Source organism: Mastigoproctus giganteus, chromosome 14 (genome assembly GCF_048544385.1).
Source record: "Mastigoproctus giganteus isolate SK-2022 chromosome 14, ASM4854438v1, whole genome shotgun sequence".
NCBI classification, from domain to species: Eukaryota; Metazoa; Arthropoda; class Arachnida; order Uropygi; family Thelyphonidae; genus Mastigoproctus; species Mastigoproctus giganteus.
This window is the reverse complement of record NC_143588.1, coordinates 67,353,787-67,375,790: the sequence shown is the minus strand read 5'-3', so window position 1 is coordinate 67,375,790 and position 22,004 is coordinate 67,353,787. Positions and strand designations below refer to the sequence as shown.

The following is a 22,004-nucleotide window of genomic DNA, read 5'->3' as shown; positions in this document are numbered from 1 at the left end:
TAAATTTCTGTTAAATAACTGGCTTAGGCCAAAATGGGATTTAATTTTTCTAAAGATAGTGCTCGGTAGATTTAACTTAAAAGTTGTAAGTTGATTTTGTATTGTTATTTACAACATGAAAATTTATTGACAATGTTGAACAGTCAAGCTCCTAAAACCATAAGCCAAAGCAAAATGAATACAAATACATCCTAAGACACAATTTTATACAAGACTTTGAAAAACATTTTTTTACTGAGTGACATGATCAGGCTCAAATAGGCCTAGCAGTTACAAAATTATTATACACCTGTTGGTTTCTTGATGTCTTTTATAGGCCTATATATGAATAAAAAGTGTTATTTTTGAAACTAAATATAAAGAATGAAATTTAGCTCTTTAATGTGAAACCTGTGCTCGTTTTTTGCTGCATAAATACTCAATTCTGGGTCGAACTTGAGATAAGCACACATGGATTTCATTTTCAACTGAAATGAGACGATTTCTGTCCTTGCTCTTGATGCTTGTTGAACAAGAAAAAGCTTGCTCACATATGTAAGAAGTTGAAAACTGCATCAAAATGTTCATTGCTTTTCTATGAATGGCAGGATATTCTTCTTTTAAGAAATCCAGAACTTGTCTAGGGGCAGATCAGTAAATCTCATCTTGAGTGTGCGATCAGACAGCAGCTCACAAAGTTCTTCCTCTTCTTTCAAAGTCAAGTTCTCGCCCTTGTGGGTAATACAGTTGGTAGGATCGCCGTCCTCCCCACACAGGGTGGAAAAGACATGAGTTAGAATCCTGTCTATGACGAGAGGAATTTTTATGGTTCTTTTTCACAACATGGCTGAGTTAGTCGATCTCAGGCGAGGGTAGCACGGTTTTTTCTTCCGGAAACTCGGATTTTTCGTTCAGCAAACAGAAAATCAACCTCAGAAAACACGCAATTTACAGACCATATAAAAAGAATAACATGGCCTTAGTTGCCTATGCTCCTAAAACCCAATAACAACAACAAAAAGTCAAGCTCTCAGGCTGATCAGAATATTGACAAAGGGTCATCAAGTCATACACTTCTGTTGAAAGGGAGGGAAAATACTGTTCAATTTTGTTCTGCAGTTCTTCCAGGTAGTGTTCAATAAGACTTGAGACTTGCTGATATCCTTCCCTCACTCTTAAGCCCAAGCAACAGTGGAAACGTTTCAAGATTTCCTTTTGCAGCATGATTTTTCCAAAGATTCAGTTTCCTTTAAAATCCAAGAATCTTGTCACTTGAAGTCAAAATATTTTCTCTAGGGCAAGACTTGCTCAACTGGTTCAGGTGATGAAAAATGTCTGCTAAGTAGGCTAGTTTCTGCAGCCATTCTTCATCTTCAAAGCACTCAACAAAATCTGGCCTACTATTTTCTTGAAAGTACTTCTGAAATTCACCTTTCAGCTCAAACACCCTGTTGAGAACTCTTCCTCTGCTAAGCCACCGGATTTCAGTATGTAGCAGGAGATTTGTGCTCTTTGTCCAAGTTTTCACAGTTTTTTTTAACATTCTCGAGTGAACCGGTCTTTGTTTAATAAATCTAACAATTTTGTAGCATCATCCAGAACTTTTTCATTTCATCTCCAAGAGTTGTTGACACCAGCACCTCTCTGTGAAGAAAGCAGTGTATTGTGACAATGTTAGGATTTTATAATTTTACAAAAGAGATGAAACTTCTCATGGAGCCAACCACCGATGGAGCACCATCAGTACAGATGCCAACACAGTTCCTCCACGACAGACCTTTTGTTACCAGATATGAAGACAAAATATTAAATATATCTTGTCCTTTGCTTGTTTCGGGCAGCTCTTTGCAACAGAAAAAGTTTTCTTGAATTTAACCATCATTTAAAAATCTTACGAATGCTACAGCTTGATATTTATTGATGTAATCTGTGGACTCATCAACTTGGATAGAGAAGCTGTTGTTTTTCAGTTTATTACAGAAAACCTCTTCAGAATCATGTGACATGTCTCCAATACGTCGACTTATCGTACTGTTTGAGAGTGAAACCTTTCCAATTTCTCGTACTGCACCTTGTCTTAGCATTTTACTCACTATAATTTTACATGTTTACATGCTGCCATTATTATTAGGTTCTCACTTTTCCTTTTCTGGGCAATAAGTTCTGCTACTAAATAACTTGCCTACCGAGACTTTTCACTCAATGATTTTTTTTTAACAGAAGCTTTACTCTGTTTGTTTCGAGATTCCAATAGCCGTTTAAAATAATAAGCACCTTTACTATGTATAAATATAGTGCAAGCACATCAGAAATACATAGCTATATCTGAATAAATCAGAATATTAGTAAAACGGCATCATTTTAAGTTATATCTTATATTGTGAATACCTTCACAACGAGTTGCCATGATATTGCACTACTTCGAATAAGTAACACTTCACCTAAGGAGAAGACTAATGTTACTTATTCTCAGATGGATACCACCACTCAGACGGCACAGTTTCAGGGCTATTGGGCTTATGCCCTAAACGCTTTAAAGCACTTTTACTTATCAAATAGCTGTGATTTGTAGTTAAGTGTCTTTTCAATTTTGCTGGAGCCATTGCTGCATTTATAAGTTGTCACAGAAGACGCACAATGGATTAGGACAACTTTGATTATCAGCCGATGTAAAATCCATTGATAAGTAGTTCATTGTAAAGACGGACTTTTTTTATGTCCCTTGTTGCACTAGTGCAGTGAAATGACTCAGAAGATTATAATTCTTCATCATTAACCTTATCAAAATTGTCCATAGGCCTAGAATCCTCTTCTTCGATCTCACACCTCGTTTTCAAAAATTGCCACATTGGACCGTCAGATATGTTTGTAAAACACAAACGCTAATAAAATATAAAACAGAATAGCATAATAAATAACTAGCATCGCGCAGCACACGAAGTTAAAAAAAAATTTTTTCTTTTTTTTTTTTTTCAATCACGATCTCTCGCGGAACCCTTAGCGACATCTTGCGGCACCCTAGGGTTCTACGGAACCCCGGTTGAGAAACCCTGGCCTACTGTATAAGAAAAGGATGGCAAAAATATACCTGAGAAAATGTACAACGTAGCGTTTCGACAACCCTTCAACCCAGAAATATCTGGGATAAGTGGCTGTAGTCCCGGTAAGCAAACACCTTCAAGGTCAGCAAAGCTGTAAAAATGAACTAGAAACTCGCGAATATGAATATAAATGCCTACGGACAGCGCCTGTGGTGGGGATAAAACATTATACAACTTCTAACTGCACCATTCTAGACATATTCGCCAGCGAAAAAAGTTATTAGACTGCAAATTAGATGAATATTTTTGCAATAAAACCACTAGATTTGATTTCATAAACCGTATTTCATAACTGCACAAGATCCATATACTGTGTCTTTCGTGATAGTACAGTACAGTGGTTTCGCCATTTATCACTCATTTGGAGGTCTCGGTTCGATTCCTGTCTATAAATGGAGGAATTTGAAAAGTCGCCTTTAATGGAGTTAGCAGTTAGCCAATGTCAGTCGGAAGGAGTAAGATTTTTTCACCCCCCCCCCGGGTCAGTTAAACTGGGTTTTTCAGCCGGCACAACATGCAAATTGGGCCGTGAAAACACACCTGTACAGACATAACACACAACGGTGGAATATGGTCTAAGTCGCTGACACGCATAAAACCCCAACAACAATCCATATCTCTCTATACATTAAAAACAAGTTTTCCTCCTGGTGATAATTATTCGAGAAGAAGGATGCGGGTGACGTGGTACAAGCGGGCGGAGAAATTACGGCACTATAAAGGCGCAGGTAAATAATTACTTAGGTGATTTCCTGATTAGATTTCGATCAGTGCGTTATGTTAGTATATTAGTGTAATTACGAGAGGGGTATAGAAGATTTGACTTATTCCGTCATACCTCTACATTTTACGTGAGACAAAACGGGAAATAAATGGCGTCGACGTAAAAATATGTGTAAAGTGGTGGCTCGGTTGAATAGCGTTTGACCGCGAGATGTCAAGAGGTTTCATTTTAAATTATTGTTACGCGAAGCGAAACGTCTAAAGTGTTTCGAAGACGTGAGAACTGTGAACGGAGTAGTGTATGAGACTTTTCAAGAAGCCGCTCGAGAGCAGGTGTAAGCAAATCCGTCGATCTTGTGAAGGAAACTCTTTCCGAAGCGGCTTCAGTAATGATGTCGATCAGGTTAAAACATTTTTTGTATATTTAATACTGGCTGGTGGAAAAGAGCCCCCTAGTATATATTAAAAACATTTTACTTATGTCCAAATGATATTTAATTTAATGCCGAAATCCTTTCTATTACAAGCAACAGAGGGCAACTATTGTTGCGCTCTATTTTCTATTGTTGAAAATATTTTATATTGAAAAACGAAGTGATTTTTCCAGCAACAAGAAATGCCAATACCTTTTATGAAGTCGTATTTGGTAAATTCCGCTTGAGACTGAAAACAAATTCATGCAAACGGAGATGATTAAAAACTGCTGGCAAAATCATCACGATAAAAATTTCAGAAAACCTGGACATTTCTATAACTATAAAATAAATTTTGGGACAGATGGCAAAAAAATTGAAAACTAGGACGAAAGCCAACCTGGTTACCATACTCTAACCGAAATTACTTTTCATAACAGATGAAATGAAGTCTTTCAAGTGGAACCCCTACTCCGTATTCCATCCTGAAAATGGGCATAAACTACATATATCGCACGATATTTGAAAACTAAAAGTACGACAGAACCTATAAAATATCGGAAGATATATTTTTCTATACATGAATACCAAAGACAGAATTGAATATAACTTAATCGCTGAATTCTAAATAGGGGTGGTATACTGTTCCAAAGTTCTTGTATAAAGTCTAAAGATCAATTTCGTATTTCTTAGTTGTGTTGTTACTCGTATATTTATCAAATAGAATTCCCTTAAATTACATATACTGCAATTTACTTATGCCCAAAAATAAACAAGCTTCTATAAAGTTGGCAAGATTACCCAGATGAAAGCATCTAATTTAAGGTTTTCAAAATGGACTTATTCTTTAAGTAACTCAGAACCAGAAATTAAATCAGACTTGTCTTCAAGCATTTTTCCTAGAATAGTTAATTAAAAGAATACACTTGAAAAGAATATGCAAGCATAGAAAAGGTTGGCAAAATTCTTAAATAAATCAATGCTCAAAGAAACGACGTTATTTGCTTCGCATCAAGCTGCCTGCGGACAAATCTGTTCGCAGCTCCTCTTGCTGATAAATCTAACCGTGACTCCTTTGTCGTACTATCCCCCTCCTTCCCCCTTCATACCAACCTCTCTGAGCAAGGCAATTTTTTCCTCTCGGGAATATAGGAAACCACGATGAGTGATTTTTCTTTTTCGGCTTCCTTTCTTTAAAATTCGATTTTTTTCTTTCGCTTCATTGGAGTAGATAGGCCGACAACGACATCATTGCTTTCCAGCAGAAAAATATTTCTGCTGGAGAGTAATGAAACCGATGAAAGACAAGCCTAAATCTATTTTTGCTGCACAAGGAACGAGACGATATCTTAGAAATTAAAGTTGCGTTAAAATTTTCCAGAGATGTATTTATACAAAAAGGAAATAATTACTTTGCACTGGATACTTACATAAATGATAGGAAATTTATACTGTTGCTCATTTAAATGGGGAAAGAGAAAGAATCAGAAGAGAAAACAGCGATTTGGCTTGCAAGCGCAATATAGACTGCGATAAAACTTGACAATCCCCTTGCAATGATGCTTCTCTGCTGAATTTAAGGTTTTGCAGGGAATCGCTTAGTTTGGAATAAATCAGGATAATAGAAAATACAAATGAATTTTTACAGTGGCGAAAACATAACCACATTAACGTCTACAAAAGAATATCTGCCTTGTTTTTGCGGTTATTGATAAAGTGAAATAAAATAAAATCTGATGGCAAGCCTTGACGCTTACTACAATTTAAAACTTCATTGAAAGATTCAAACTGCATGAATACAGTAGTAAATATTACAACTACATTTATTCTACTAAGAGCTTCAAATTTTGGACTGCAATTAATGTAGATGGATTTAATTTTGATAATTTAACCCCCCCCCCCACAAAAAAACCGCCACAATATAAAAATACATGGTGATAATACACTGTAAGTTGTGCTTTCAGAAATGAAAATGTCCATTCAAATAAGAGTCCGTATTTGAATTCAGTAAATCAATGAAGTCCGGTTACAAATCGCTTCTCGCTTACTTAAATAAATATTTAATCTGTAATGGAATAATATGGATTGGACATCCTGTAATGGCGATAAAAAATTTTATTGAAAATTGGAAACCACGTCTGATCTACTGATGAGCATGATTCCAATAAGCCTTTCACAATGCTCCCCATGTAATAGCTCATCCGCTAGACAGAAAACCGTTCGCCTTATGAAACAATTCGTTGAGGTCTTCGACATGTTCGTAGTTTCAGCGAGTAAGTCTTAGCCGATTCCTAAAAATGAGCATTCAAATAATATAATTAACGTGTGATATTATGTGTTTATCGATTCTAACAAGTAGGTCACTCATCCCATAACGGAAACGAGAATTATTTCTAGAAAGTGAGAAATAAACGTTTGTGAGTACAGCAGCTCCATTTCAACTGCCACTTTAATGATAACCCATAATAATCAATAAACCTTTAGATGTCAATGTTCAAGTTAATCATTTGAATTTCAATAGTATTTTTGGAAGCTGTAGTTATTTTAGACCTCCATTTATATTTATTTTCCCAAACTGATTTACAGGAATTCTCGATTAACGTCAACTCTCGACAAATACTAATGATCTTTAGTTATATAAAATGTAACCGAATCAAACAGAATTAATTACGTTCTTCTGGTATGATGAAGCTCGGCGTTCTGAAAATGCATTTCAGTAAATTTTGACCTACCTGTAAACAAACGTGTTCCATCTTATATCACCAGTAAAGCAGTCCACAGAGTCACCTATCTGTTCACCTGACAACACTAAGGCGCCAGGACGTCAACCACACCCCCGACTTAAAAGTGACAGTCGACCTGGAGACGGCTAGGGTTTACAGCTTACGGCAATGTGGATGGTGTCTCATAACAGTAGCTTAGTGGCGCCATCTATAGCCTCAAAGGTAAAAATAGAACACGATGCAGCTGAGCGGGTTTTTCCGTGCAGCTTGACGACCTGGAATACTGCAGTAACCCACCTCTATGATTACTGTAAGCCTAAATTTAATTCATATACTGTACTTTCATTAAAATTCGACGAAGGTAGAACCGTTACTAACGAAAATATTAAGATACTCTCAAGTGAATCATCCCCAAGTAAATATGTTACTTCACTTTTTAAATGTAACTAGATTTTTTTTTTTTTTTTTTTTTTCTGTAAATACTTATTTAAGTGAATATTTTTTGGCAAGAATGTGTTTGAAGCAGCTATATACCAAGTTCACTAACGTCAAAACTAAATTACTGTTTTTGTTATTCTGGGTCAGTGGTACTAAAGAAAAGCGAAGAAAATGCAAAAAGGTCTGCACATATTGCGATAATAAGCACCTCTAATTTTAATTTGCTCCAATTATTTAAAAAATTTATATATTTCTGCCGATTTTCACCTAAAATGTTATTCGAGGAAGAACAAAATAGTTTTCAAGGCCAAAATTATTCTCTTAAAATTCGAAGTCAAAATTAAGCTCAGCTTATACCTGGAATGCCTGCTGTTTAAATTTTTTTCGGACTACATTACGATTCCACTCATTTCCAGATCAGCATCAGACAAGTTGAGTGAATTTAGAGCAAAAGCCACAAGCACACCAAGATCTACCAAACATTGCTTTTGTGCATGAATTTGCAAATCGTTTTTGTGTACGTTGTTCAGCAATGTAAGCAAGTTTCAAGCTTTCGCTTAAAAGAATCTCAAATTAATAAGAACACAATGGAAATCTGTTAAGTATTACAAGAAATTATAAACCATTAAACTTCTTTAACCTTAAGATAATTACCATAAAAACCTAAATTTTCAATATTCTCCTAGTTTTCTGAAGACAACAACAAGCAAAAGCAAAATGGTTCCCTTCAAGGTTCTTTTTTGTTTTTTAGTTATTGGCGCATCGGCTTCTGTGGCCACAGTGCACCTCCCAAGGTTTTATTGCGGTACTTTGATCCAAGCCCGAGGCGGGATTCGAACCCGCGACCTTTGGGTTGCCAGGCAGGCGCTTTACCCACCCGGCTAGCCCGGTCGGCTGAAGGTTCTATTATAGGTTCTTTATGGGTGGGGATAAATTACGGAAGATAACGTTTAATCTTTTAAGGATAATGAACTTTATAGCAACAGCATTGATGTCCTACTTTAGATCGATGTCTGTTTTTATTAAATTTTATTCACCGGTTTAAAAAGTGACATTTTAAATAATTTAAAACGACAGCTGATGAATTTGTAGCCCATATTCAAAGCCTCCCTAATCAGAGCTCGAAGTAATTGACTAACATACCTGGATTCCATCATCTCTGGTAACACGTCTTCATATCGGGTATATCCCGATAATCAACAAATTTCCTGTTTATACTCCTATGCGTCAGCATAGGAGCAAAGGTTTGTTTGTTTGTTTGTTTTGTTTTGGTTTTATTGGCGCATTAGCTACTAAGGCTATAATGCGCCAAGACCATGTCATTTATAAAAAAATTTAAACTTTCAGTGACCTAATTATTTAGGTCACTATGTCAACAAGTATAAGAAAAAGGTAAACTTTATAAACGAGTAAAAATATTTATTGATTTTAAAAATCTAAAAATAGCAGACACATTGTCATTGTCGGATAAAATCTGACTGAGTGTATACGGCTCAGTCAGATGATTAAAAGCAGTGAAACGGATATTACTAAAATCTGGACAATCAATTAAAATGTGTCTTATAGTTAAAATTGTACCACAGGACACACACATAAGAGGGTCACCAGCCCTCAGCAAAAACGAATGAGTTAAATGACTGTGTCCTATGCGGGTCCGGGCAAGAACAACTTCCTCCTTACGATTCCTGCGCAGACTAGACTGCCACGGTTCAATTACAGGCTTTATACAATATAGTTTATTTCCAGTCTGTCTATTCCACGAGTCCTGCCATTGGGAATGTATCTTTTGATCTATTATTTGCCTGTAGTCTGTATAGGGGACTGACAGGCAGTGGTTATTATTGGGAATTGCTGATTTGGCTGCGGCGTCAGCCAAATCATTTCCCCTAATCCCAATGTGGCTGGGAATCCAGCAGAAGTGGATATCATATTCACGTCCAAGGAGGAAGTGAATCTTCTGCTGATAGGAGCAAAGGAAGTGAGAAGTTAGAGACTACAAGAATATTATAATATCGTGTAATATCAGGCGAATTCGAACACATGGCATGCGCGACTGTACTTTTACTTTGACCGCTCTACTATCAAAAAAGCCTGTAATCTTTCCACATGATGATGGCAAAACGTTTAGGTGAAAGCAAAGAAAATGCAATTTTAATGGTACATTAGAGTCTGCTGTCATCATCTCTACCACAAGATCATATCCTTTTCGGCTTTAACACTTTCTGCAAAACTAGCAGTTAACTGCTTTAAAAGTATCTTCCATTAAATTTGGTCTTCCAGGCCTTTTCCGATTTGTAGGGCAGTAAAAATGTCTTATTTGGTCATCATTTTGCTAATTATTGGAATTTTTTTTTTAAATAATGATATCCGTCGCAATCATTATTCATGGCTTTGACGAAATTTTTAATTATCTTTTGTTTTGGAAAGGTAATATAGCTTTAATTGTGTTTAGGTGCAGCTGATGAAAGACAATTTTTCACCGGAACTGCACACTACCAAAGAATTCATTTTTTAGCAAACCACATTTTTAGTAAGGAAATCAGGCGACAACTCAGCGTTGTTATGGGCATATATGAGAGTTTGAAGGACAGGGTGGATGCCCTCGAAAGATCTAAATTGAGGGGCCCATCAGGCTCTCAGCTGCCCACATCAACGCCAGAGCTTGCACTTGGTCATCACGCAACACAGCGGCAACCCCCAAGGCAGATTGCGCTGGTCCCAAAGGAACTAGTAGTTGTTGGTGACTCTATTGTCAGGGAACGGGAAATATATTGTGTAAAAAGGATAGGTGGAACAGGACCAGGGTATGTCTGCCAGGGGCAAAGATTGATGACGTTGTAGAGCAGATATCATTTTTTAAGGGCACAAAAGGTGATATAGTTGTACACACGTTGGCACTAATGATATTAAGAGTAGGAGACCGGCAGAATTACTTAACAAGTACAGGTCACTGTTGAAAAAAAGCCGTGAAGTAGGGTTGAATTTGAAAGTGTCTGCAATTCTGCCCAGACACGATAGGAGGGAGTATATGATGAGAGCCTTGTCGATCAATTCGGCCCTGGAAAGATTGTGCAAGGCTCAAGGGGTAGAATTTTTTTCAGCCTGGACTGTACTTGTTAACAGGAGAGACTGCTTCTACAGGGACGGGATACACTTAAATAGAAAGGGTGCAAGAATATTTGCTGATGCTATCGAGGCAGTGTTAGGTGGGTCGGAAAACTGCTAGCTTGGGGGGATACAAGGACTAATAGTTTAACAGTAGCCGTAGGCAGAGGTGAAGGTGATTCTTGCACAACTTCTATTAGAATAAGTAGCGACCTAGAGCGAGGGGTGTTGGGGGTTTCAGGGACGGATGTCAGTCATCGTGAAACAGGTGGGTATATGGGATGTGTTAGAGTGGCTGGGAATAGGAATAGGTGCATGTATACTTGCATGTATACCAATGCTAGAAGTAGAGTAAATAAATTTGAAGTGTTGGTCAAGCCATCAAAGGCGGATATTGTTGGGATATCAGAGACGTGGTGTCACACAGATATAAGGAATGTCGAACTGGAATTTGGGGAGTACAATGTGTACAGAAAGGATAGACAGGATAGGAAGGGAAGAGGTGTTATGCTGTTAATAAAGAAAAATATAAAATCAAAAGAAGTGCATCCAGTTGATATAGATGAACAGTGCACTGTTGAGTCAGTTTGGTGTGACAAGCACTGCGAAAGCAAAAATTAGAGTAGGAGTGTGTTATAGGCCTAATGACTCGAATGAGTACAATGAACAATTGTACAGAGAAATAGAGTGGGCTAGTAAATCGGAATGTCTTATAATGGGGGATTTTAACTTCCCAGATATTGACTGGAACTTGTGGGTTGAGCACTCACACAGTAGTCAGACTTTTGTGGATTTATTGGATGATTGTTTTCTGCAGCAGCATGTTCGAGAGGCAACCAGAGAAAGTAATACTCTTGATCTGGTTATCAGCAGTGATCATTCATGTATTAGGAATTTGCAGATAAAAGAACCACTAGGTGGCAGTGATCACAGTGTACTGACGTGGATTTACTTAAAGATTTAATTACCATCAGGGGTAAAGGAAAGGGTTTTTACTTCCGTAAAGGCGAGTACAGTGGTCTCCGACAGTTTTTAAATTCTGTACAGTGGGATCAACTGACGATGTTACCAACAGTAAATTCTAAGTGGGAAGCATTCAAGGAATTAATCGTGGAAGCTACTAAAAGTTTCATACCTATTAAGAAATATTGTTCAAGGTTTAGGCCTAAATGGTTGTCAAATGAACTATTGAGACTCGTAACAGAGAAGAAAAATGCATGGGATGCATATAAATTATCAAGCAACTCAGAAGCCTATGGCAGATATAAGTTAATCTGTAATCAGGTCACAAAGGAGGTTCGGCAGGCAAAGGCAGATTACGAGAAATCCTTGGCAAAAGATGCTAAGAAAAACAGCAAGGATTTCTTTACTTATATAAACTCTAAAAGGAAGGCGATGAATCTGATTGGTCCACTTGACATCGATGGTTCGACTGTTGATGATCCTGCTCAGATAGCAAACAAACTGAATGAGTATTTTGCATCTACATTCACACGTGAGGAATTATTAAGGTTTTAAAATGGCAGAAGGTTATCAAATTGTAGCAGGGTGCTTAATGATCTTGTAATAACTGAGAGCAAAGTGGAAGAGAAATTGTTGAAGTTAAACGTAAGAAAAGCACCTGGGGTGGATGGGATCTATCCAGTTATATTAAAGGAGGCGGCAAGGCAACTAAGCAAACCCTTAGCCATAATTATGAGAGCATCCTTGGACTCAGGGGAGGTTCCCATGGACTGAAGATGTGCAAATGTATCCCCAATTCACAAAGGGGGATCGAAGGGTGACACGAGTAATTACAGACCAGTTACTTTAACTTCTGTTCCGGGTAAAATAATGGAGTCGCTGGTTAAAGATGCATTGCAGGATCATCTAGACAAGACTGCAGCAATAATTCAGACACAGCATGGGTTTGTTAAGGGAAAGTCTTGTCTGACAAATTTGATAGGATATTATGATGTGGTTACAAAGGAACTGGATGCAAAAAAAAATTTTGATATCATATATTTGGATTTCAGGAAAGCTTTTGACACTGTTGCGCATGGAAGACTATTGTACAAATTGGAGCAGAATGGTATTAAGGGTTAAGTTGCTACAAATGGATAAAAGGATGATTACGTGCGAGAAGACAGAGAGTAGTAATCAATGGGTGCTGCTCTTCTTGGACTAATGTTATTAGTGGAATCCCACAGGGTTCGGTGTTAGGTCCACTGTTGTTTTGTATATTTATCAATGATATTGATGAAGGTATATCAGGCTTAATGTCGAAGTTTGCAGATGATACAAAGGTTGGCAGGGTTGTTAATGACAGTAATGGCAGTCTGCTACTGCAACAGGATCTAGATAATTTGGGCAGATGGGCTAAGAAGTGGCAACTGAAGTTTAACCTTGACAAATGCAAAGTACTGTATATGGGTAGAAGTAACCCCAGAGAAACGTACCAACTGGGTGGTACTACACTTAAGGTGGTATAAAATGAAAAAGACCTGGGAGTAATTGTGCAGTCAGATATGAAGTTTTCTGAGCAATGCAGACAGGCTGCCAGGGCAGGTCATGGGGTGTTGTCAATGATATACAGGAATTTTGTTAGCAGGGAAAAGGAGGTAATTGTCCCTCTGTATAAGGCAATGGTCAGGCCATGCTCTGAGTACTGTGTGCAGGTCTGGAGACCTCATTTTAGGAAGGATGTAGATTTACTTGAGCGTGTACAGAGAAGGGCAACAAGATTGATGAGGGGAATGAAGGGATCCTCTTACCAAGAGAGGCTTAAGTTCTGCAAATTGCAGTGGCTGGAGACTAGGCACCTGCGCGGTGATCTGATTGAGGTATATAAGGCCTTGAATGGATTGAGCACGCTGAATTCTGATGGGATCCTTCCACTTGTTCAGATTACGAACCTAAGGGGGCATAAATTCAAATTAAGAAAGGACAGATGTAGAATAGATGTGCGGAAATTTGCCTTTAGGCAGCGGGTGGTTAATTGCTGGAACAAACTTCCATTTGTCGTTGTGGCAGTTGATAGCTTGAATAAATTTAAGGAGGAACTGGACAGGCATTTGGAGGGAATGGTGTGATTTTTTTTTTTTTTTTTTTGGCTGATGCTGTATAAGCTCATACATTTGCTTTCTTGCATCACATGATACTACTACTACTACATCCCTGGATGCAGGGCCGCGTTAACGCTACGGCCAAACCGGCCACAGCGGGGGACTCACCCGAAATGGGGGGGGGCTCTTTTCAGTGTAAATATTTTCTAAAGTATTGATAAAAATTTCTAATAATAAACTAAGAAGACGTGTAATATAAAAGAATTCTTAAACTTAACTTGTTAAGTGTTTAAATTTTATTCTTATACCTTTTTATTGTACAATAAAAAAGTTAAAAGTTTCTGTTAAAATTGTTTTTATTATTATTATTTTTTTTTTCAAGTCAAAAAACAAAACACTTTTGACCTCTTAGTTTACATTTTTATCAAGGAATTATTATTCATAATATAAATATAAAAACTTATGTAGTATTTGTGTTTATATGTATTTTTTTATTATTTTTTTTTTTTTTTTTTATGAAAACCCCAAACACGAGAGGTATTAGAACCTATAGTACTTAATACCGTGCTTGGGTTGGAGGTTGAGAAGACGAAAAAAGATATATGTTGACATTGGACTTGAATTTCTGTAGACTGGAATTTTCAGGAAACACGTACGAAGGAAGGTTGTTCCAGAAAACGGCAGGTGAATGAATAAACGAGGAAGATGAAAAGTTGGTTCTGTGAGTTTGAAATTGGACAGTAAATGCATGTTGGCTGGTGGCTGCAGGTGTTCGGACTGTTTTGAAAGAGAGAGCGGGAATTATAGAAGCCAATTCCGAAGAACAGTGCCCGTGGAAGTATCTGTAGAAAGGGCATGCAGCAGCAACAGTACGTCTATGAAACAGCGAGTGGAGACACTCTATTCGAGAGGAGTCATTAATTAACCTAACTGCCCTCTTCTGAATGGAATCTAGAATCCTGAGAGAGGTTTTGGGGACACTACCCCCAGTTGTGGGAACAATATTCCATGGTAGGGCGCATATGCGATTTGTACAGAGTGAACAGCTGTTTGGAAGAGAAGTAACACCGAGAGCGAAAGAAAAAACCAAGTTTTTTAGATGCAGAAGAAGCAATATTTGTAATGTGCTTGTGCCAAGAGAGATTAGAAGTCAGGATAATCCCCAAAAGAGATATATCATTTTGCCTAGAAATTGGAGTGTCACCAAAGATAAGCATAGGAGCAGAAGAATCCTTTTTGCAAGATATAAGACAAGACTGAGTTTTAGAAGGATTGAAATCAACTAAGTTGTCTTTGCCCCACTGGAGAATAACCTGGAGATCCGCATTTAAGGAATTGGTAGCGGATATTCGATAAGTTAAAGTTAATTGACAGGACAAGGTTTCTCAAAATGGAAAGCGGAACGCAATTTGTTATCAACGGCAAAAGCATGGATAGGATTTCCAGTCAATGGAAGAAGGTCATTGATATACAAGAGGAAAAGAGTGGGGGAAAGAACTGAACCTTGGGGGACACCGGCATTAGTGGAGAAGTTAGAAGACAGAGAGCCATCTACCATCACCCTCAGTGAGCGATCAGAGGGAAAACTGGATAACCAATTGCAAAAAAACAGTTGGCAAACCATAAGATGGAAGCTTGTTTAGGAGACCTTTATACCAAACACGATCGAAAGCCTTTGAGATATCAAGAGCAACTGCTTGTGTTTCACCGAACTTTTCCACTGAATTTGTCCATTAATGGGTAACATAAGGCAGAATATCACCAGTGAATCGACACTGACGGAATCCAATCTGGCAATCATTGATCAGAGGCAAGGTTTCTAGGTAGTTTAAGAGTTGGCGGTTAATTGATTTCTCCATTACTTCAGAAAGAGTAGAAGTAAATGCAATAGGACGATAATTTGATGGGAGGGATTTGTCACTATTTTTAGGAACTGGGTAGATATGAGCAAATTTCCAAGCAGAAGGAAAAACATCTTTGGAATAAGAAAGTGAAAAAAGGCGGCAAAGAATAGGAGTAAGTGTAGGAGCACACATTTTGAGAATAAGTGGAGAAATACCATCGGGACCTGGAGCTTTCTTAGCATCAAGATTCGTCAAAATCCTTCTGACATCTTTTCGACGGAAGACCACAGGAGGCATTGAATGGAGCGTGTTGGGAATGGTGGGAGGTGTTTTACCAAGATCATTAATACAGGAGTTGGAAGAAAAATGGGATGCTAGTAGGTCAGCTTTATCCTTGGCTGAAGTGACAACAGAATCACCTGGTTTTGACAGAGGTGGGAGCAGAGAAGGACAAAAGTTGCGGCCAATAGCTTTGGCAAGAGACCACAATGCTCGGCTACCAGTACGGCAAGAAGCAAGTTTTCTACACTTAGCCTGTTCAAAAATCTAGTTTGGACTGATTAATAACTGCTTTACAATTGTTGCGAGCTTTGGTGTAGGCAGGAAATTAATCTGAAGATTTGAAAACAAGCCAATTACGATATGCAACGTTCTTCTCTTGAACAGCCTTAGCACATTTATTGGAAAACCAATGTTTAGATAAAGGACGAGATTTTAAAGTGGAGTGTGGAATAAAGGATTCCACTCCTACAAGAATAATTTCACTGACACGATCTGAGCAAACGTTGACATCAGAAGTTTTGAAATAGTAATCCGACCAAGGAAAAGAAGAAAATAGACCTCGCAGGTCATCCCATTTTGCATTCTTGTAATGCCAAACAATACGAGGTTGGGAATAGCCTTGAGATAAAGGCTCCATTGGAGAAGAGACAATCACCAAGTTGTGATCTGAGGTGCCTAAAGGACCACTCACTTCGACTGTGTACTTAGAAAGGTTGTTTGTGAGAAAAAGATCAAGCGTGTTGTCTGCATGGTTAGGATTGTCCTGTATTCTTGTAGGTAAATAAACCATCTGTGTAAGGTCATTAGTAATTGCAAAAGTCTCAGCATCTCGACCTGCTGGGTCGGTGTGACTAGAAAATGGAAGCCAGCTGGAATTGTGAACATTAAACTCACAAAGGAAAATTATTTCACTGTTAGGAAAGTTGGACTGGAGAAAGTCAAGTTTCAAAGAGAATAAGTTGTTGTTGTTATTTGGTTTTTAGGAGCATTAGCAACTAAGGCCATATTGCTCCGGGGATATGCGGTGGTCATTCTCTGACCTTTCCGCATCCTCCGTATTTGGTGGTCACGGGCTCGAGCTCCGGTCTAATCAAGAAGCGTGTGTTAGCACTGCTGCTCCTGCCCACCTGGCTACGGAGGCGCCAAAAGGGAGGAAGTCAAAGAGCTCCAAGTGATTAGTGGAGTTGGGAGAATGGTAGAGACAACAGATGAATTTGACACAATGAGGTAGAGAGATTTTAAGCCAGAGAAGATCGAAACGAGGAGATTCGAAATTACCAAGTCTCTGACAGGGAATATCGGAATGGATATGTACAAGTACCACCTTTGAGGCGAAATATAGCGAATCATACAGCGAATAATTTTTGCAACTGAGATGAGCAGTGTTCGAATCAACCGATAACTGAGATTCTGTCAGAAAAAGTACATGGGGTTTGGTAGACTGCAAGTGGAAATGGACATCGTTCAGATTAGAATTGAGACCACGTGTATTTGTGAAATTAACTAGGAAGTGTTTTTTGGAGGTTTAGATCTTTTCGCAGATAAGCTTACTCTATTAGTTTGACAATTCATGGCGTATTCCAGGGGTTGCCAACAAGTCGATCGCTGCTTTAATTTCGGTCGATCACGACGAATTTTAAATATATATAAAAAAAATAGATGATCAAAATCTAAATATTATTATTATGCGTTCCACTGCATACACTAATTACAAATCCTTTGAACTAAGTAACTACTCTTTTCGAGAGCAGCCGCTAGGCTTGTCTAATGAAAATTCACGCAGGTAGGTAGTGGAGATCATAGTGTATATGTCGAATTCTTAATTAGCTTACTTAATATTAATAACTGGACAGTACTTATACGTTAATTTAATAACCTTTGATTTAAAATGAATACTACGAAAAAGAGCAAACCGTATCATTTTCATCAAGAGTGGAAACTAGAATACTTTTTTTTTGTAATGATAAAAGAAAAACACTGTTGTTTGATTTGCAATGCTTCCGTGGCTATACTCAAAAAAAAAAAGGAAATTTAGAAGGCACTTGAACGCACTGATTAGTAGTATTTTTGCATATAAATATCGATTTTTGGCATCGGCTAAGGATCTCAAAGGGAAAAAAATCCGATCATTTTGCAAATATGCAAGATCATTTGCAAAAATATCATGTTTTTGAATTTAATAGCCAGAAATATGTTTCTGAAATTAAAAAAGTTGTGGATGATTTTGAAACCAGATTCAGTAATTTTAAAACAATTGAAGACATTGTCAATATATTTCTTATCCATTTAATGTCGACTCAGATACGAAACAAATTGCAAAAAAGTCGCTGAGATTTTTCAAATGGAGAAAATATTACTTGAAAATGAAATTATATTACATTGCGAAACGATATTTTCCTAAAAGCCAAATCAATAGAAGAAGACTTTTGAAAATATGTTTTCCGAGTAAAATACCCAAATGTAAAAAAATGCAGTGAACTTTTAAATTCCTGTTTTGGTTCCAAATATCTATGTGATTTGGAATTTTCGTATTTGAAACAAAGACGAAGAATCGCTCTACTCTTACGGACTTGCATACAGAAGATTTTTACGGTTGGCCTTATCACGGTATATCCCCAATTTTAAAAGCTTGGCGGATGACGTGAAGACACAAACTTCATATGAATTAAAAATTTAAATACGTATTAATTCAAAATAAGAATTCTGAATTGTATTGAATTTTAAAATTTATAAACAACATTTTTCAAAATGTGTTGATTTAACTTTTTTAACCATGTGCAATGAAATTTTGAGATGGTAGATCGCGGCACATTTTGAAGGAAAAAAGTAGATCGCATCACAAATTAAGTTGGCCACCCCTTGTGTATTCGATAGTAAAAAAAAAAAGGGTGGGGGCATGCTGTATGAAGTAATGAAATTTTTGGATATGGCGTACACATGGTAAGAATATACCCATATATATACATAATCAGGGAAAAAAAATTTACAGATCTGTTTCAACACAAACGTAATAAAAAGAACAGTACTGAACTAAACTCTGCGTCGTGCATTGTTCGCACCTCTGGCCTTTAGGCAACGAAGCGGCTGCTGTAGTGTCCGTGACACATTCCAACCGACTCCCACAAACTGTAGGAATCTGCGCGGTAGCACAGTGGTATCGTCACCATCCTCCCCACACCGGGTAAGGGCAACAGACTCAAAAAAGGTCAACAGAATCCCATCGATGACGCGAGGAAATTTAATGGGCTTTTTTTTCACTCGGTGGCTGAGTTAGTCGGTCTCAGGCGAAGATAGCAAGGTTAACTGCTTTCTTGTGTTCACAGTCAGTGGAAAAGATTAAGGCATATTCCCGACATGGGTAATACGCCATGGTCAACCCGTGTTCTACTGTTACACTCTATTAGAGAATTAGAAGAGAGTGATTTTTCATTATTCTGGAAATTAATCTGTTCTTTCGCAGAAATGAGTTATCCACACTTTCAGTAAATTTCACCTGTCTCTGTTTACATGTTAGGTATAAGTGGGCACTAGTTTAGATCAGAGGGTTAAAAAAGAAATAAATCGCTGTAAAAAATTGAGATTACAGATGTCATGGAGACCCCCCTCTATGGTGAGGCCCGAGGCTAGCACCTCATACGCCTGTTCATAAATATGGCCCTGTGGCCGTCCTAACAAGACACTCAATACCAAACGTATTGAGTGTTTCCGATGCATTTAAGCAGTCTGACACAATAACGAATCACATATCGCTGTTTAATCTGTATGTCCGACAACATACCTGCTGCAAAACGATCGTCAGTGAGCCGCGGGTAAAAAAACTCTTCACGCAATACTAGCTCAACAAGTACTGGCATGCGATCGGTACACAGAGTCTGCTCAGTAGCGATCAGGGAGAACGCCTCCAGCTAGTCATGGAAACTTCGCGCGGTAAACAAAATCTTGCACCATTTCGCGAATCAATGCCGGATTAAGGTACGGGCTAGCAGAGCTCTTGCTCGGGGCGCCAAAACGAGAAGAACAATGAGGAAAAAATATCTATATCATTAGTAAACGGCGCCAAAAAATCATTCTGCCCGGGGCGCGGAAATACCTTGTCCAGCACTGCCGCGAATTAAAATGATCACCCCTCGTAAATAAGAAAACAGGTACCCAAGCAGTCATATATATATGTTCATATACTTGAATATATATTACATTTATACTCTCTACGTTGGTGAACATTACATGGAAGGAACACAAATGGGCAGAATCACACTTGCTGTTGACAATGTAGAGCACGTAGGTGGTACGCATGTCAATGTTCATCGCATTGAAAGACAATATCTCTCTAAACATTAAAAAAGTTTTCCTCCTAGTGATATTTATTCGAGCCAATGGGTGCAATTACGTCACTACAAATGCGCAGATAAATAATTACACAGGTCATTTCCTGATTAGATTTCGATCAGTGCGTTAAAATGTACATTGGTATAATATTATTATTATGCAAATAATAACATTATTTATTATGCATAATAATTATATATTATTATTATGCAAATAATAACATTATACAATACAAATATTTACAAAAAAACTAAAATATTTTTACACTCTCTACGTTGGTGAACATTACATGGAAGGAACACAAATGGGCAGAATCACACTTGCTGTTGACAATGTAGAGCATGTATGTGGTTCGCATGTCAACGTTCATGCCTCCATAACGTTCACCAACCTCGTGTACAAGGTTGGTGAACGTTATGGCATAATTTGATATTCCACTGTAATATAGGCTGATGAAAGGACCCGATATAGTTTGTATATTTGTAAATAGTTTAGTATTTTGTAAATATTTTAAATATTTGTACAGTTTGTAAATATTATGGTTAAATACTTTAGACCTGCTCTTTCGAACGTAACAATATTCCTCATGCATTATGAAACCCAAAGCGAAAGGCCTTTTCCTAAGTGACCTATGTAAACGCAGGTAAATAATTCTTCCTCTCTGTGCCAACTTCTAACGGCGACCACCACGGCAAAAGTCTCTCTGTCTCTGGTAGCTCTGAACAGTTGCTTAGTATTCAGTCCTGTCCAATTCTTAATGTTATCAAGCCATGATGTACATCTTCTCCCAGGCTTTCTTTTTCCTTTCATTCTTCCCTTAATAATTAGCTGTGGAATTGCATATTTGTTGTTCCTCATCAGGTGTCCAAGACATACCGTTTTTCTTTATTTTTTTATGTCCCTAAGCAATTCCCAGGTTTTTCCAATTCTCTGCAGGACACTCTCATTGGTCACTCTTGCTGTCCATGGTATCTTTAGCATTCTTCTGTATGTCCACATTTCAAATGCTTATAGTTTTTTTTCAAGGTGTTAGTTTTCAGTGTCCTTGTCTCAGCACCATATACAAAACTGACCAAATGTAACATTTCATCATCTGAAATCTGAGGTAAATAATTACATAGTGATATTTATTCGACCTTGAGAATGCTACATGGTAGGGTAGGCATTGGGAAAAAGAATGCAAGTCACGTGGAACAAGTGGGAGTGGCAATTACATCACCACAAATGCACAGGTAACCAATTACATAGGTGATTTCCTGATTAGATATCGATCAGTGCGTTTTGACAGATGTGTCTTTTAGGTAGAAAAGATTCACTTACTCCATCATACATCTGCGGGGGTTGGCGAGCAGGTCCCCCTAGTTATGTATTATAAATTATATATTTGAAAATTTTCAAATTACAGGGATTTAGACTGGATGTAGAAATTTTTCTTTTAGCCATCAAGTGGTTAACTGTAGGAATAAGTTACCTTTATGGGTGCTTGAGGCTGAGAGTTTGGAGATAATTTTTTATTTTCACTATTTATTTATAAATACATTTATTTTACTTAGTATTTTTATTTTATTTATTTATTGTTTTTTGGGCAGTACAGCAAAAGCCCGTGGCTGATACCAATAAACATTTTACTTACAGATGGTTATCAGACAGTTTTAGTAGTCTAGTGGCAAATGATGCAAGAAAGCAAACTTATTTACATCAACAAAAAAAAAAAAAAAATTACACACTTTTCCGATGCATATCCTCCAAGAATTTGTCTAATTTCTCCTTGAATTTATTTGAACAATCCACTTCCACAACAACAGCTGGAAGCCTGTTCCAACAATCAACCACCCAATGGCAAACTTCCACATTATGCCTCCTGTGTGTAGTCTCAGCCAGAGGAAGAAAACCATTCGCATTCAGCTTACTCAATAAATTGAAGGCCTTAAACACCTCAACCAGATCGCTCCACAAGTGCCTAGTGTCTAGAAGCTGCAATTTGCAGGAATGAAGCCTTTCTAGGTAAGAGCATCCTTTAGTTCCC

The 22,004-nt window shown here is 37.7% G+C and overlaps 1 protein-coding gene across 2 annotated transcripts in view; it reads right to left on the bottom strand.

Annotated features, from left to right (window-relative positions):
• LOC150075192 (centaurin-gamma-1A-like) overlaps nt 1-22,004 on the bottom strand; it is a 287,147-nt gene that overhangs the window by 243,885 nt on the left and 21,258 nt on the right. Inside the window, exon 1 of one of the 2 annotated variants that reach the window (XM_090389158.1) lies at nt 6,949-7,023. The exons of the other annotated variant lie outside the window; for it this stretch is intronic. The gene's annotated coding sequence lies outside the window, so the exon portion shown is untranslated. Of the gene's footprint in view, nt 1-6,948; nt 7,024-22,004 lie in introns of those variants that run through there. 2 annotated transcript variants of the gene reach the window in all.